Source organism: Oryctolagus cuniculus (genome assembly GCF_964237555.1).
Source record: "Oryctolagus cuniculus chromosome 17 unlocalized genomic scaffold, mOryCun1.1 SUPER_17_unloc_1, whole genome shotgun sequence".
Lineage (NCBI taxonomy): Eukaryota > Metazoa > Chordata > Mammalia > Lagomorpha > Leporidae > Oryctolagus > Oryctolagus cuniculus.
Window position 1 is genome coordinate 2,198,958 of NW_027208202.1, and position 15,151 is coordinate 2,214,108.

At 47.9% G+C, this 15,151-nt stretch overlaps 2 protein-coding genes and 1 pseudogene across 3 annotated transcripts in view; 2 read left to right on the top strand and 1 right to left on the bottom strand.

The window, feature by feature from the left end:
* LOC100355262 (L-lactate dehydrogenase A chain) overlaps nucleotides 1-15,151 on the bottom strand; it is a 591,718-nt gene that overhangs the window by 516,769 nt on the left and 59,798 nt on the right. The window lies entirely within an intron of this gene.
* LOC108176055 (WAS/WASL-interacting protein family member 3-like) overlaps nucleotides 1-15,151 on the top strand; it is a 91,059-nt gene that overhangs the window by 17,192 nt on the left and 58,716 nt on the right. The window contains exon 5 of the mRNA XM_070067657.1: nucleotides 13,630-13,729. The gene's annotated coding sequence lies outside the window, so the exon portion shown is untranslated. The remainder of the gene's footprint in view (nucleotides 1-13,629; nucleotides 13,730-15,151) is intronic.
* Nucleotides 6,612-8,061, top strand: LOC138847847 (nucleus accumbens-associated protein 1 pseudogene; annotated as a pseudogene).

A 15,151-nucleotide genomic window follows, 5' to 3' on the forward strand; every position in this document is an offset into this window, starting at 1 on the left:
TCTTTTTAAAATGTCCTTTTAGGTCTTAAAGTTATCTTGAACAGCACAATTCTGCTATCACAGAACTAGACTTAGACTTCCTGTTCTCTGGATTTTCTTTAGAGCACAGTAATAAGTTCACACTCTCCAAGGGAGCTACTGTTTTGCTCCATCCTTTCTCTGTATTACCACACCTAGAACCTACTTATCTCCTTTGTACTTTGTACATCAGACTTTTTTCCACATATGTGTGGGGAGCAACTCGGACTAGACTAAGTTACTGGAATTAAGACTTATTCTATGCATCTGCTCTCCCACAATATGGCGCTGGGAGAGGAGTAAACAACTTTTACACAGCTGCCTCCAGTTCGACCAGTAACCTGCAGGAGCCATCCTGCTCCTGATTGGAGGAGAGCAGTGTACTTGGCGTGTGGGTAGCAGAGTTGGGATTGGTGGAAGAGGACTATAAAGGAGGAGAGAGACAACATGCACCAGGAACATCTAAGGGGAACATCTATCTGAAGGAACACCTGAGCAGCCCTCGAGAGAGCCGGCCGGCAGTGTGCCACTCCTCCGCGGAAGTGGGGAAAGTGGCATGGGGCACCGCCCTTCCACGGAGGTGGAAGGGTTGGCAGCCAACCCGGGAAGAACCAGCAGCAAACCCGGGAAGGGCCGAGCAGACGAAAGAACAGCGCAGGGTCCAGTGTTATTCCTCTGTGAAGAGGGGGAGCGGCATAATGGTGCCGTGACTCGGATAGGAAGCCTAGGAGCCACAATATGAGAGATTTGAGTGAGGGTGGAAGGGCATAAGAGAAATGAATAAAGCCAAAGTGATTTGTTTAGTGATTTTACTACTGCCCCCTTTCTCCTATGCCATCAGAGCTGCTGATAGATTCTAAAGAAGGAACAACCATTTTCCTGCTTCTATATCACTAGATGCCATTTCTAATCATAGTATTTTCTGTACTCAACTCAGAGGCAGAGATAGAAAGAAACAGAGGCAAACACAGAAAGAGAATCCCCATCTACTGGTTCACTCTCTAAATGGCTGTCATGGCTGGAACCAAAGCCAGGAGCTATTAACTCAATTTAGGTCTCTCGCATGTGTGTACAGACCAAGTCACTTTGCCATCACCACCTAATGGGACTACTATAAAGGCTGTATAGAAAAATGAGATTTTTGGGGGTGTTAAAGCTCAATTTTACAGTAATATTTCTGGAAACATCTATTTGGTTCATAAAAAGATATCTGTGGGGCCGGCACCGCAGCTCACTTGGCTAATCCTCCACCTGTGGCGCCATTACCCTGGGTTCTAGTCCCTGCTGGGGCACCAGATTCTGTCCCAGTTGCCCTTCTTCCAGGCCAGCTCTCTGCTTTGGCCTGGGAGTGCAGTGGAGGATGGCCCAAGTGTTTGGGCTCTGCACCCACATGGGAGACCAGGAGAAGCACCTGGCTCCTGGCTTTGGATCAGCGCAGTGCACCGGCTGCAGTGTGCTGGCCACAGCGGCCATTGGAGGGTGAACCAATGGCAAAAGGAAGACCTTTCTCTCTGTCTCTCTCTCTCTCTCACTGTCCACTCTGTCAAACAATAAAAAAGTAAAGATATCTGTGGTCATATAATTAAATTTTTATGGCATTTATTGGGGGAATATTCAAATTATTAGGAATATAGATAACACAATAGCAAATTTAATATACCAAAGGGAAAATCAGGACCAGATTTAGGTTCTGTTAAAGTATTTGAACTTTAAAATAGTTTAAAATTTTTGTAATAGGGTCACTTATAGCTAACAGAGTTTTGATGAAAATTTAATTTGGAAAAGGAAATAAAAAGAAAATGGTTAATCTTTCATTGTGATTTGGAGAAACTGTTTTTGAAAAATTAGTAAGAAAAATACTACTCCTGGAGCCAGCACTGTGGTGCAGCTGGTTAAACTGCTGCCTATAGCGCCGGCATCCCATATTGGCACCAGTTCAAATCCCAGCTGCTCCAACTCTGATCCAGCTTCCAGCTGATGTTTCTGGGAAAGATGGTGCAGTAGAAGATGGCTCAAGTGCTCAGGCCCTTGCACCCATGTTGGAGACCCAGATGAAGTTCCTGGATCCTGGCTTTAGCAGTGACCAGCCCCAGCCGATGTAGTCACTTGGAGAGTGAACCAGCATACTCTAACCAACCAGAATATAATCAGAAACTTAGAAATAGAGGAGAATAATTGAATGGCTGAAAGGTCTGTTGATTAAAGTATATTTCATCACAGGAAGACTTTACCAATCAATCCTATTTTCTTCCATTTAGTCTTATTTCTCATTTCTCCCTTTATTTAAAATTTAAGAAGATGATAGTTTATGATGTCAAATAGACTGAAATATGCAATAAGTGTAAAGTATGAGCAAATGACAAAGGGTGTATAGATTTGAGATTTCTAAAAGCTAATGTCCAGTAGTCTCCTCTTATTCCCTAGTACATTCTAAGACCTCAGGAGTGTTGTGTACATCAGTAGATGCATGAAACCACAGAAAATTCACGCCTTGGCCCTCCAAACTAAGTCCTTACTATCACACACTATGGCTGAAACTTCTGTAATTTTAGGTACAAGGCTAAAGTAGCCTGACATTCTTTTTGTCCCCTCACAAGATCATTGATAAAAGTTTCATCCCTAATGTAGGTCAACGTCAGGGTATATATTTTTTCTTTAATAAGTCAAACTGTTTTACCTTTTTAGTTTGCTTTTCTGTGAGATACCTGAATTACCGCATCACTATTCTTGTCCTTTGGAATCATTATTAAACAGAATAAAGCTTCCTTGAGCATAAGCATTGTGACTCCCTAACAGCCACTCTGATGACTTGAAATGGCTCCCAAGTGGCTAATGGGTGGTAGTGTGCACAACATGGATACACTGGGCAAGACAGAGCAAAATGGCATGAGATTTCATCACGCCACTCATTACCACATACAGTTTACAACTCTGAAATTGTTTATTTCTGGAATTTTCCATTTCATATTTTTGGACCCTCATGGACCAGGCATAACAAGCCATAGAAAGTGAAACTGCACATAAATGAGGACTACTGTATGAGCATTAAATGGACTGGTAACAGATAGCCCTGATGGGCATATGAGAAATGCCTCTAAAATAGAAAGGAGAGGTCTACAGACAAAGCCATTATTTAATGTAGGGACACATAGCCATGTATTTTTGAACTGTACACCACATATGGGCGAAAACAACTTTAAAGTTTTGGAATGTATTGGTATTCTGCCTGGCGCTGCAGGTGGATGAAGGATGTTCAGCCAGTAAAGTCTATGCCTATCTCCCAAAATCTTAAAAATCTGAAGCACTTCTGAATCCTAACCATTTTGGATAGGGTTGTTCACCTTGTAATGATTTTAGTGAGTTTTTTAGGGGGCTTAGGTGGTGATGTACATCTCCATAAGCCTCTGCGAATTGTTTATTCAAGTACATTAATCCCAACAAATTTGAAGTACATATTTGACCTTCAACTAAAGTTGATCACATGACCCATTTACTTTCTTTTTAACCTGTCCTTTCTTGGTTCTTTTAGACAATCTGTTGCTGTGTCTGGTTATATCCATATCTAGGTCAGGGTCTTTCCAGCAATGCCACCATTGGAGCTAACACCGTTGCCACTGAAGATGGACTTTCCTCACTTTCACATGTGTATGTGACAAGAGTTTGGTGAGAGGAGACAGTGGCTGAGGGTGGTGGTGGTGACAGAAATACCATGGGAAAAGGCAATGAGAGGGATGGGAAAGAAAAAGAAACTGTTACATACTTATCTGATAGTTCTGACTGGTGCCACTATGCATTTAGAATTATGACATACTGTATAAAAGCCTCTTTTAAGGAATTATTTTGATTTATTTGACCACATGTATTAGTTAAAGTTTTTTTTAAATTGAATTGTATTTAGTTACACAGAAATGCACAAATACACACACTCTCAGTGAGACAGGAAAGAGGAGAGAGAGAGAGAAGAGAGAGAAAGCTTAGACCCCCTAGGAGAGAGAGAGAGATAGAGAGAGAGAGAGAGGAAGCTTAGATCCCCTAGTTGGCTCTCCAAATGCCACAGTGGCAGTTAGGCCATGCAAACACTGGAGCTGAGAACCAATTCAGGTCCCCTCCTAGGTGGCAGAGACCCAAGTACTTGAGCTATCACCTGCTGCTTCCCAGAATGTACATTAGCAGGAAGCTAGAAATGGGGGTAGAACTGAGATTCAGATCAGACACTGATATGGGATGTGGGCATGTTAACTGGCTTTTTAAGCACCAGGTCAAATGTCTGAACCTTTTTACTTTTAATGTTTGTTTTCTTTCTCCAGTTGTACTACATATGATTATGTATCATGTGTAGATTTATCTTTATATTCCTTGAAACTTTACAGTTTTGCTTTAAAACCAGTGTGTGTGTGTGTGTGTGTGTGTGTGTGTAAAATAAAATATGTAATTCTTCAACTGCATTAGCCATATTTCAACTTCTTAGTTACTATGTGTGATGAGTGGTTACCATTTTGGACACTTAGTTATGGAACATTTCTGTGTTCTCAGAAAATTTTGTTGGATAGTGGTGGTATAGAACTTGTACAGTGAATGATGGATTCACTTAAAATGTAACTTATTTTCATCTTTAAAAAGAAAACATTTAACAGAAACATCTATTTCTATTTTTATAATATTCCATAAGTCCATCTAGTGTTGGAAAACATGCTTTAAGAAATAATATGGAGACCAGCATCATCGTGCAATGGGTTAAGCCACCACCTTTGACAGCAGCACCCTGTACAAGGGCAGGTTTCAGTCCCAGATGCTCTGCTTCTGATCCAGCTCCCTGCTAATGCCTGAAGAAAAAGCAGTGGAGGATGGCCCAAGTACTTGGGCCCCTGCCACTCATGTGGGAGAATGGATGCATTTCCAAGCTCCTGGCTTTGGCCTTGCTCAGCCCTAGGTATTGGGGCCATTTAGGAGGTGAGCTGGTGGAAAGAGGATCTCTCTCTGTCTCCCTCTCTGTCTGTGACTCTACCTTTCAAATAAATAAATCCATTTTTTAAAAAGATAAAAAGGACCTTTTAATTAGGACTTGGGATTTTACTAAATAAATGCCTATTTTTAAATTGTTGGAAAAAAATTTGTTCTTGACTGTATAAGTATTTCCTTTTCAGTACTGCTTACATTACAAACTGTGTGGCCAATTCTTTACCTTGTTATAGAAAGCTAGACATCAAGCTTATGTCAGTTATCCTACATACCAACATAAATGAGGTAGGATGGCAGTAAGAAGAGAGTGGGGGAGATATGCAGAGAAACGTCTCAAAGAAGGGAATTTTTCCTTATGTATTAATGATATCAGAAAAGCCTTTAGGGGCAAGCCTATCGGTTAAGATGCCTACATCTCACATTGGAGTACCTAAATTTGATCCCTAGCTCCAGTTCCCGATTTCAGCTTCTAGCCAAGGTGGACCCTGGAAGACAGTGGTGATGCCCAAAGTACTTGAGTCCCTACCACCCATATTGGAGCTGTGGATTGAATTCCTGGCTACCAGCTTTGGGCTAGTCCAGGCCTGGCTGTGCAGCCATTTGGGGAATGGACCAGTGGATGGGTCATTTTTTTTTCTATCTCTGTTTCACTCTATATCTCTCTGTCTCTCAAGTAAATCAAGAAAAAAAATCAAAAGAAGTCACAGTAGACCACAGAATAAAAAATTTATTCACTTCAGATAATTTCACAGAGATTTCCTGGTACAGTGTCCTTTCCTCACCTCATTCCTAAATGTTGATCCTGTTTTAAAAAAATAACAGAATTACCTATTATATATTACAGTTTTATGAAATTAAAAAATGAGGTAAAACATTCCATAAAGTTAAACTTATGCACATTTTCTTGATTGCTTTTATGAAAGAATAATTGAATTTCCCTACTTTAATGTGACTTTAGAGACTGCTAAATTTTAGTTTTGAAGGAAAAATATATGTTTTTGTAGAAAATCAGGCATTATATCTGAAAGTCCATAAGGTTTTTTTAAATTCAGTTCTTTATGTCCTTGTGGATATTGAGGTGGAATCTCAGGATTTCTCAGTTCAAACCTTAACCTAAAAATCATCATAACTCTAGCAGTCAGTCCTCATGCAGGGAAGTGTTCTTTGCTTTTGTTTCAGTGGGGCCTCCTCATATGGGAACATGTTTCATCTAGACATGTGAAGATATTTGTATTAGGCTGATGATAATTGTGCATTCTGTTTTTATATGTATTTAAAATGTGTCAGTGATGTGCCCTGATGTTTCATTATGGAGGGAAAAAAGCACTCCCAGGCCACAGCAGAGAGCCGGACTGGAAGAGGAGCAACCGGGACAGAATCCAGCACCCAGACCCATGTAGCAGACTAGAACCTGGGGTGCCGGCACCGCAGGCGGAGGATTAGCCCACTGAGCCGCGGCGCCGGCTGTACATCATTTTTTAAAACAATTAAATTTAGCAGTGAGTGGCCACCGCCTCTGCCGCTGTTGTTGAGGCGGAGGCCATGGAGGCCATGGAGGTGGAAGCCAAGGCCCCGGCGCAGGGGTCGCGCCCAGGGCTCAGGCCAGGCCTCAGTCGCCATGGCGCAGCCCCATCATGGCGCAGAGCCTGCAGATGGAGATCCCCAACTTCGGCCACGGCATCTTGGAGTGCCTCAGAGAACAGCGGCTGCAGGGCTGCCCTGTGACGTGTCGGTGGTGGTCAGGGGTCAGGCCGTGCTGGCCGCCAGCAGCTCTTACTCCTGTTCAACAGCAGCCGCAGCACCGTGGTGGAGCTGCCGGCGGCCGTGCAGCCGCAGTCCTTCCAGCAGACCCTGAGCTTCTGCTACACGGGCCGCTGAGCACGAACGTGGGGGACCAGTTCCTGTTCACAGACACAGCGGGCTTCCTGCAGATCCAGGAGATCCTGGAGAGAGGCGCCGAGTTCTTCCTGAAGGTGAGCTCCTGGAGCGGCGACTCGCAGGGCCTGCACACCTAGGGGCACCCTCCTCCGAGCCACAGAGCCCCGTGGCGCACACTTCCAGCTGGCCCACCTGCAGCTCGCCGCTGCCCCTGGTCTCAAAGGTCAGGAAGGAGCAGCAGAAGTCGGACTCGCTGCAGTGCAAGCCCGCGGCCAAACGGCTGTGGGACGGTGGCCCCAAGGAGGCCAGGGGCGGCGGCGGCAGTGGCGGTAGCCGCAAGATGGCCAAGTTCTCCATGCTGGACCTGGCGGCCAACCGGCAGCCCCTGCAGCAGGTCCCCGCCGGGGTGGCCTTTGCCGCGGGGGTGGGGGCAGGGCAGCCGGCCAGCGGGGCGGTGGTGGCCGCTGCGGGCGTGGGAAGCGGGCCCAGCACGTCGGACCGCAGGGGCCCAGGCACCTGGAGCGCCTACACCAGCGACAGCCCGACTCCTACCAGGAGGAGGACGACGCGGGGGAGGAAGGCTCGGACGAGCAGTGCCGGCAGATCTGCAACAGGTACACCGTGCACAGCGCGATGAACGTGGGCCCGACAGCCGAGAAGGTTGAGGCCCTCCCGGAACCCACAGTCGGATCCGGGTGCGGCAAGATTGGCGTCGCTCCCGGCTGAGCTCCTCGACCAGATCAGCACCTGTTGTCACCCCAAGCTCCAGGAGGAAGGCGGCCCCTCAGAGAAGCCGGAGCTGGTGGCAGGCGCCAAGGTGTGCATCACGAGGGCGCAGCCCAGGAACCCGGCACCAGGTCTTGCCGCAGCCGCTCCTCGCCTCCTCCTTTGACAGGAACGCACTGGCCCCCAGCTGTGGCACCGGCAAACCACTAGACAGCCGCGCCCTCCACGCCCTCAAGAACCACTGCCGGAACTTCAAGGAGAGCAAGAGGAACGCCATCGCGGCCGGCGTGTGCCCCAACGCTCGCCGGGTCGTGCGCCAGAGCTGGATGCCCAAGTTGAAGCTGCTCACCCGAGGGCGACCCTACACCGCCTGCATCAGGGATTCGGGCAAGATGGAGCCGGAGGTGGCGGGCGGGGAGTACAGCTTCCAGCCGGCCAGCTATGGGGCGAGGCAGCCCCTCGGCCGAGGCCCTGCAGTAACCGCGCCCCCACACCGCACCCAGGAGGGCCGCACACTCCCCCACTCCACCCGGGAGGGCCGTCACACTCCCCCACCCCACCCAGGGGGGCCGACACACTCCCCCACCCCACCTGGGGGGGGCCGTCACACTCCCCCACCCCACCCAGGGGGGCCGTCACACTCCCCCACCCCACCCAGGGGGGCCGTCACACTCCCCCACCCCACCCGGGGGGGGGCCATCACACTCCCCCCACTCCACCCGGGAGGGCCGTCACACTCCTCCACCCCACCCAGGGGGGCCGTTACACTCCCCCACCCCACCCGGGGGGGGCGTCACACTCTCCCACCCCACTCGGTAGGGCCATCACACTCCCCTCACCCCACCCCGGGGGTCTGTCACACTCCCCCACCCCACCCAGGGGGGCCATTACACTCCCCCCACCTCACCCGGGGGGTCCGTCACACTCCCCTACCCCCATGTCCTCACACACACCTTGGTCAGGAGCTACTGTCTGTCCCTCCCCAGGCCCCGAGGGGGTCGCTGCATGTTCCTGGGTCCCCTCCTCCATCCCAGCCCCTTCCCCCAGTGTGAGCTGCTGGCCGGGGTGGGCAGGGCCAGCAAGGGCGGGCAAGCAGGGGCGGGGGGCAGGCCCGGGTTTCCTTCTTCCACACATGGCTCCCCCCTTCCCTCACCCCAAGCTTTGTGCCCCCCCACCAGTCCAGGCACGGGGCAGGGGCCTGCCTGGTGGAAGTCCTTCCTCAGCCTCCGCTGAGACTGGAGGGGTCGCTCAGGACCCCTCCGCACCCCCACCCATCCCTCAGTGCTTCCAGGCCTCCAAAGCACCTTCCTGCCTCCTCCTCAGTCCCTGCGCCTGGGGGCCGGGGCAGGCGAGGCCGTGGGCACTGCCTGTGGTATAGCCGAGCCAACAGGCTCAGAGCAATGCCACAAGCAGCCTAAGATGGCTGGGGGTGGCGGCCCAGCACCTGCTCTCACCCCTCCATCCAGCCCGTGTCCCCTGGAGCCCCAGGGAGGGAGATCCTCAGCCAAGGAGCCTCTTGTGTGTGAGTGTGTGTATGTGTGTGTGTGTGTGTGCGCACGCGCAACTTGAATGAAGGTAAAAGAGGCAGAGTAGGACCGGGGTTGGAATGGAGGGTGGGGAGCAGGCTTGGAGGGGTGGGGCTGCTGTCCTCTCCTCTGCTTACCGACCCCCACCCCTGCCCTGCTGCCCCCACCCACCCGGGACAGGGCCCAGCCCCTACCCATGTACAGAACATTTTTTTAGCTACTGAAATATTGAAGTATAAGATTTCCTTTTATTTTTCAAACCAACTGGACCAGCCCACCTGCAGGTCCCCAGTGGGGGTGGGGGCGCACTGTGGAAGGCAGGATATGGGGGGGACGTGTGCTGGGCAGGCAAGCGGAGTGCGCGTGCGTGTGTGTGGAGTGTGGCTGCGTGTTCCTGACTCGGGCCCCATGGGTCTGACCTGCTTCCCTCCCTCCCTCAACTTCTCTGCCCCCCCCCCCACTGCTGTATTTCAAGGGAGGTCCCTGGCCTTGGCTGGTTGGGTGGGCCTGGTTCCCCCAGGGCCAGAGCAGGGTCTGCTTGGGCCGCTGGCAGTTTTTTCTCACCATTCCTCTCGTTCTCGCCTAGGGCAAGTGTGTGTGTACACGAGTGTGTGTACACGAGTGTGTGTGAGCATGTGCACACAGAGGCTTCTTCCCCACCCCCACACCTCTCGCCTTCTCCCCCACCATTACCAGCCTTTCTGCCCCCTGGCTCTGACTTCTGTGTACACCTTGTGCCCGACGATCTCGCTTTCCAGGTGGAGCATTTTAGGGGAGGTTCCGGTGTGGGGTGGGGAGGACCAGAGGGAGTCGCCCCACACTATACCCTTCCAACAGCGTCACCACCAGCCTGCTTTGGGGGGGAGTCTCAGCCTGGCCCGTGCCTTAGCCCCCAGCCACCCCGAGTGTGTATGGGGGGGTCGGCACACCCTGCTAAAGCACAAGCTCCTTAGTCCCCACCCCATCCCCGCCCCAGCGCTGACCCCAAAGCACAATATCCTGGTCTCTTGGCAAGCAGCTGGGGCTGAGGGTGGGCAGGGGACTCCAGCCAGACCCTCAGAGAACAGTGGGCATGCCCAGGTGTGTCCAGGCCTCCAAGGCCTGAGTAGGCACACCGGCTCCCTGGAACTGGGGTTCTCCTCCCTCCCCACCTTTTCCCACGGTGGGGGCGCTCTGCAGTGCCAGGGCCAGGTGGCAGAGCCCAGTGGTCTTCAGGGACCCCAGGAGGTGGCCCCTGGCTTCCGGGCCTGGGGGGACAGGCCGGGGGGGGTGCAGGGGAGGGAACTTCCCACCAGGAGAGCCAGACAGGGCAGTGCCTTAGCCCAGGAGCCCCCCCGCCCCCAGGCGGCCAGCTGCTGTCCCTTCCCTGAACTTCTGTAAAGGAGGAGAGACGTCTGGAAATGTGAACCCCGGAGTATCCGTGATAGAATAAGCTAAATGCCTTTGTGACAGAAAAAAATATTCTAGTCTCATACAAATTTATGTTCATATCTTTGGAAAATATTACTTTAATATAATTAGAAATAGATATTCCTCTGTAACCATCAGCTACATGTACTTACTATTTATAAGGATTCATTGCATAGTCTAGTGCATTTCCATGTCAGAGAAAACTATTTCGGGACGAGGCGCTATCTAAGCAGGAATTCTTAAGGGGGAGGGCATCAGTTGCTGCTGTGAAAGTTTGATTCCCTGAGAAATGATGACGACACTGATGGCTGTTGTTTTTAGTCAGGCACAGTTTTCCTTTCTGAGGACAGGGATAGGTTCAGAGTCCTCAACACAGTAGTTCCATGACAGCCTCTGGTCCATTAACATCAGTGTAGAGATGAAACCTACATAGGGTGCCTCTCCCAACTTGGTGCTGATTGTTTTCAGGGACCCAGTGCCTGCAAGGTAGAATAGTTACCACTAGATGGCACTCCAGCCTTTAAAAGGAACCCTTCAATGCCCATGCCTCTAAACTATTCCATTCAAGGCTTTTGTACACCTAAATGACCCAGGTTATGAACCCTCACAACAGCTGTTGTTAACCTACCTTCTGAGTGCAACTGGTGAAAACTCATCTCTATGTCCTTAATTGTGGTACTCAAAAATGAAACATTTGGGGAAGAAATCACGGATTTCAACCTTGCCTTGTTGCTAGAAGCAATTTTGCCCATAATATCTGGAGTATCATGTGTCCTTCTAGTGTCTCTTGTCTTCCATCTTATTCCAGGGAAGTGTGTTTTCTAATTCTCATTCCTTTTTTCTCTCCACCAATTATTTAGTTTTTTTCTGAACCTTAGTTTCCTCATTTGGAAAGGGAGATAAAAAACACTCTCTCCAGAGGGTTATTGCAGAGGTTAGAGGAGATTTATGTAAAATATTTGTTCATAAATAGAATTTTTGACATTTTGATGACATCATTGTTAGAGTTTTGCTATTTATTTGTGCTCCCTCTCTCTTCTTCCCACCCTCCTACCCACAAACTCCTTCTCTCCACATACCTCTATTGTGAGTATTCATGAAAAATGTGTCTCAAGATAGAACCATACATGCATTTTGAAAAGTTTGCGCTGAACTTTTTTTTTTTTCCAGGAACTTTTTGATGTGCTTTTATATAAGGCAAAATTTAGCAATTTCTTTTTACTTCAGTTGCACTTCTGGAGGTCTTTGGGGAAGATGCGTCTTTCCCGTGGTCAGATTTTTGAGCTTCAGGCGTTCAGTTGGTCATATCCATGGCTGTTAGCCTAGTATGCGAGATTGTCTTCTCCTCAGATGATAGGGTGTGGTGGGTAATGACTGCAAGCACATGTGGATAGGATGACTAGAGGTTCCAGTGGCTTTCTTTTCAGCAAGCCTCTCAAGATATTGTTGCCAGGGTTTCAGCATTGATGATAAATTTTAAATTATAGGTTTATTTGTGACATTATGAAATTTGAGAAAAATTCATAAAGCCAATCTTACTTGCCTCCACTGTTGACAAATGATTCTTTTTAAAAGAATTATTCATTTAATTTGAAGTCAGAGTTACAAACAGAGAGAGGAGAGGCAGAGAGAGAGAAAGGTCTTCCACCCAATGGTTCACTCCCCAATTGGCCCCAGCGGCTGGAGCTGTGCTGATCTGAAACCAGGAGCCAGGTGATTCTTCCTGGTCTCCCATGTGAGTGCAGGGGCCCAAAGACTTGGGCCATCTTCTACTGCTTTCCCAGGCCATAGCAGAGGGCTGGATTAGAAGTGGAGCAGCTGGGTCTTGAACTGGCTCCCATATGGGATGCTGGCACTTCAGGCAAGGGCGTTAACCCGCTGTACCACAGCGCTGGCCCCAAAAAATGATTGTTAGTGTTTGTTTTGGTACAAAATGCAGGGAATATGCGTCTAATTCCTTTATTTTATTTTATTATTTTTCTTGACAGGCAGAGTGGACAGTGAGAGAGAGAGAGAGAGAGAGAAAGGTCTTCCTTTTGCCGTTGGTTCACCCTCCAATGGCCGCCGCGGCTGGCGCACTGCGGCCGGTGCACCATGCTGATCCGATGGCAGGAGCCAGGTGCTTCTCCTGGTCTCCCATGGGGTGCAGGTCCCAAGGACTTGGGCCATCCTCCACTGCACTCCCTGGCCACAGCAGAGAGCTGGCCTGGAAGAGGGGCAACTGGGACAGAATCCGGCGCCCTGACCAGGACTAGAACACAGTGTGCTGGTGCCACAAGGTGGAGGATTAGCCTAGTGAGCCGCGGTACCGACAGTCTAATTCCTTTATTCAAACTCAGTAAATGAGTTGGGACAATGAATTTCCAGTTGTTTCCCAAGAGCAGATTTATTTGTATATTAATGAGGCACAGGTGTTAGGCCCCTGGTGCCTGCATGCCTGAGAGGCGTATTTCAGTTGTTTATCTACTCAGCCATAGGTACTGCGAGGTATTCAGGCTTGCCTTTAGCAGTTTTTACAGTGAGGGTTTTTAATTTTTTAATTTTTTTTCAAATTTACCCATATCTGTTAAAATTTTAGAACTGATCATGTAGAGCGAAATTGCAGATTTCAATAGTGAATAGCAATAACAGCTAAAGTAAGTAGTCTCACTATACTTAACTGCCCAGCCTAACATTAAAGAGAAACAGGTTTATCTACACGAATATCTCATGTGATAAATCAGTGTAATCAACAATTCACCTTTCTGTGTGTATTTTTTGAAATATATCTTTGGCAGTCAAGTATGTATTGGAGTCAAGTGTTTATATTAATATTAATTTTTTTGTTTATTCACTGAATTTCACTACCAGCATTTTAGTGGAGATGGAATAGCCTCCTTAAACTTTATGAATTTCAGTCACTGGCATAATTATAGCTGTCTACATATTCATTAAATCTACAGAACTGCCTCCCGAAAGACAGCCATGCATTCAGAAACAGTACACAATTAAATATACATGATTTAAAAGTTTTGTTTCTTAGGCTTGTTTAAAATTAATTTCCTGTAGCATTCCTTTCTAAGCAGAAGAATTCTAACAAAGGGATTCCCATGCTTTGGTTTCTTTCCTGTAGGAAAGAATGGGAAGAACAACGTGTAAACAACAATTACTTGGCAACAAGGGCAGAACATGGGCAGCTGAGAAGCAGCAGGTTCCGCAGCATTTGCTGGAAGGTAAGAAGAAAATATTTATTTACAGATTGTGATTGCAATAGATCAACACATGACCTGATGCCCTGGAAGATTACCCATGAAGGGGATCGCTGAATTTTCCGAGAGACTTCGCCCCTAGTCATTTGGCCATTCATGTTTATCTTTCACAGGACATTTACTAATGAGATGAACCATCTTTAGTCCTGAGTAACTGGTGATGATAAAATAACCATATTTTCTTCTTTGGATGGTGCAAAAGTCAGAGCAACACTTTGACGTTCTCCAAAAATGTTTGCAGAAACTCTTGAGCTGGGCAGGAAAGGGAGGGGGCAATTAGTTTTCAGGTTCTTACTGCATCAAGTGCCATCATCTAGTCATCCTCTCTTTTCCTTTCATAAATAGAGGATCGGAAGAGTTTTTTACAGTTCTTTTGCTTAAAATCACAAAGTCAAGGCAACAAGGAGAAATAGAAGGAAATTGGGTTAATGTCTTTGGAAGGGAAGAAGCTTTGGTTATCAAAACTGGTAATGATAATCAGCAGCCATGTTTTAAGTGCTTTGAAATAGTACCCCCTTTTGTTCTCCAAAAATGAATTAATTGGGATTTAGACTGGTTTCTAAAATGACTTCTACTGAAAGTTTTTAGGATTATCTGTATAAATTGAGCATACTGTGTCTGTGCAAGTAAAGACAGAATGAAATGCTGAGACAATTTTAGATTTAGTAATTTAGATTCAATAATTCAAATGCATTTTTCTTCTATTGTATGTAGGCAGTAAAGGCAGGAAACCTGCTGCTAGACTATTTGTATACAAATATTTGTATACCACCCGGTTCCCTGTTGTTTAACTTTTAATATTCATTTGCAAAAAATAAATGCAAATCCAGATTTATTTTAATGTTTTATTAAATAAATTAAAACAGATTTTTCTTTTCAAGCATTAAATCACAATGTGCAGTACATTAAGGACAGAGATCCTATATGAGGAATAAGTGTACAGTGACTCCTGTTGTTGACTTAACAAATTGACACTCTTGTTTATGGCATCAGTAATCACCCTAGGCTCTTGTCATGAGTTGCCAAGGCTATGGAAGCCTTTTGAGTTCACCGACTCTGATCATATTTAGGCAAGCTCATAGTCAGAGTGGAAGTTCTCTCCTCCCTTCACAGAAAGGTACCCCCTCCTTTTTTTTTTTTTTTTTTTGGACAGGCAGAGTGGACAGTGAGAGAGAGAGAGACAGAGAGAAAGGTCTTCCTTTGCCGTTGGTTCACTCTCCAATGGCCGCCGTGGCCGGCGCGCTGCCAATCCAATGGCAGGAGCCAGGTGCTTTTTTTGGTCTCCCATGGGGTGCAGGGCCCAAGCACTTGGGCCATCCTCCACTGCACTCCCTGGCCACAGCAGAGGGCTGGCCTGGAAGAGCGGCAACTGGGACAGAATCCGGC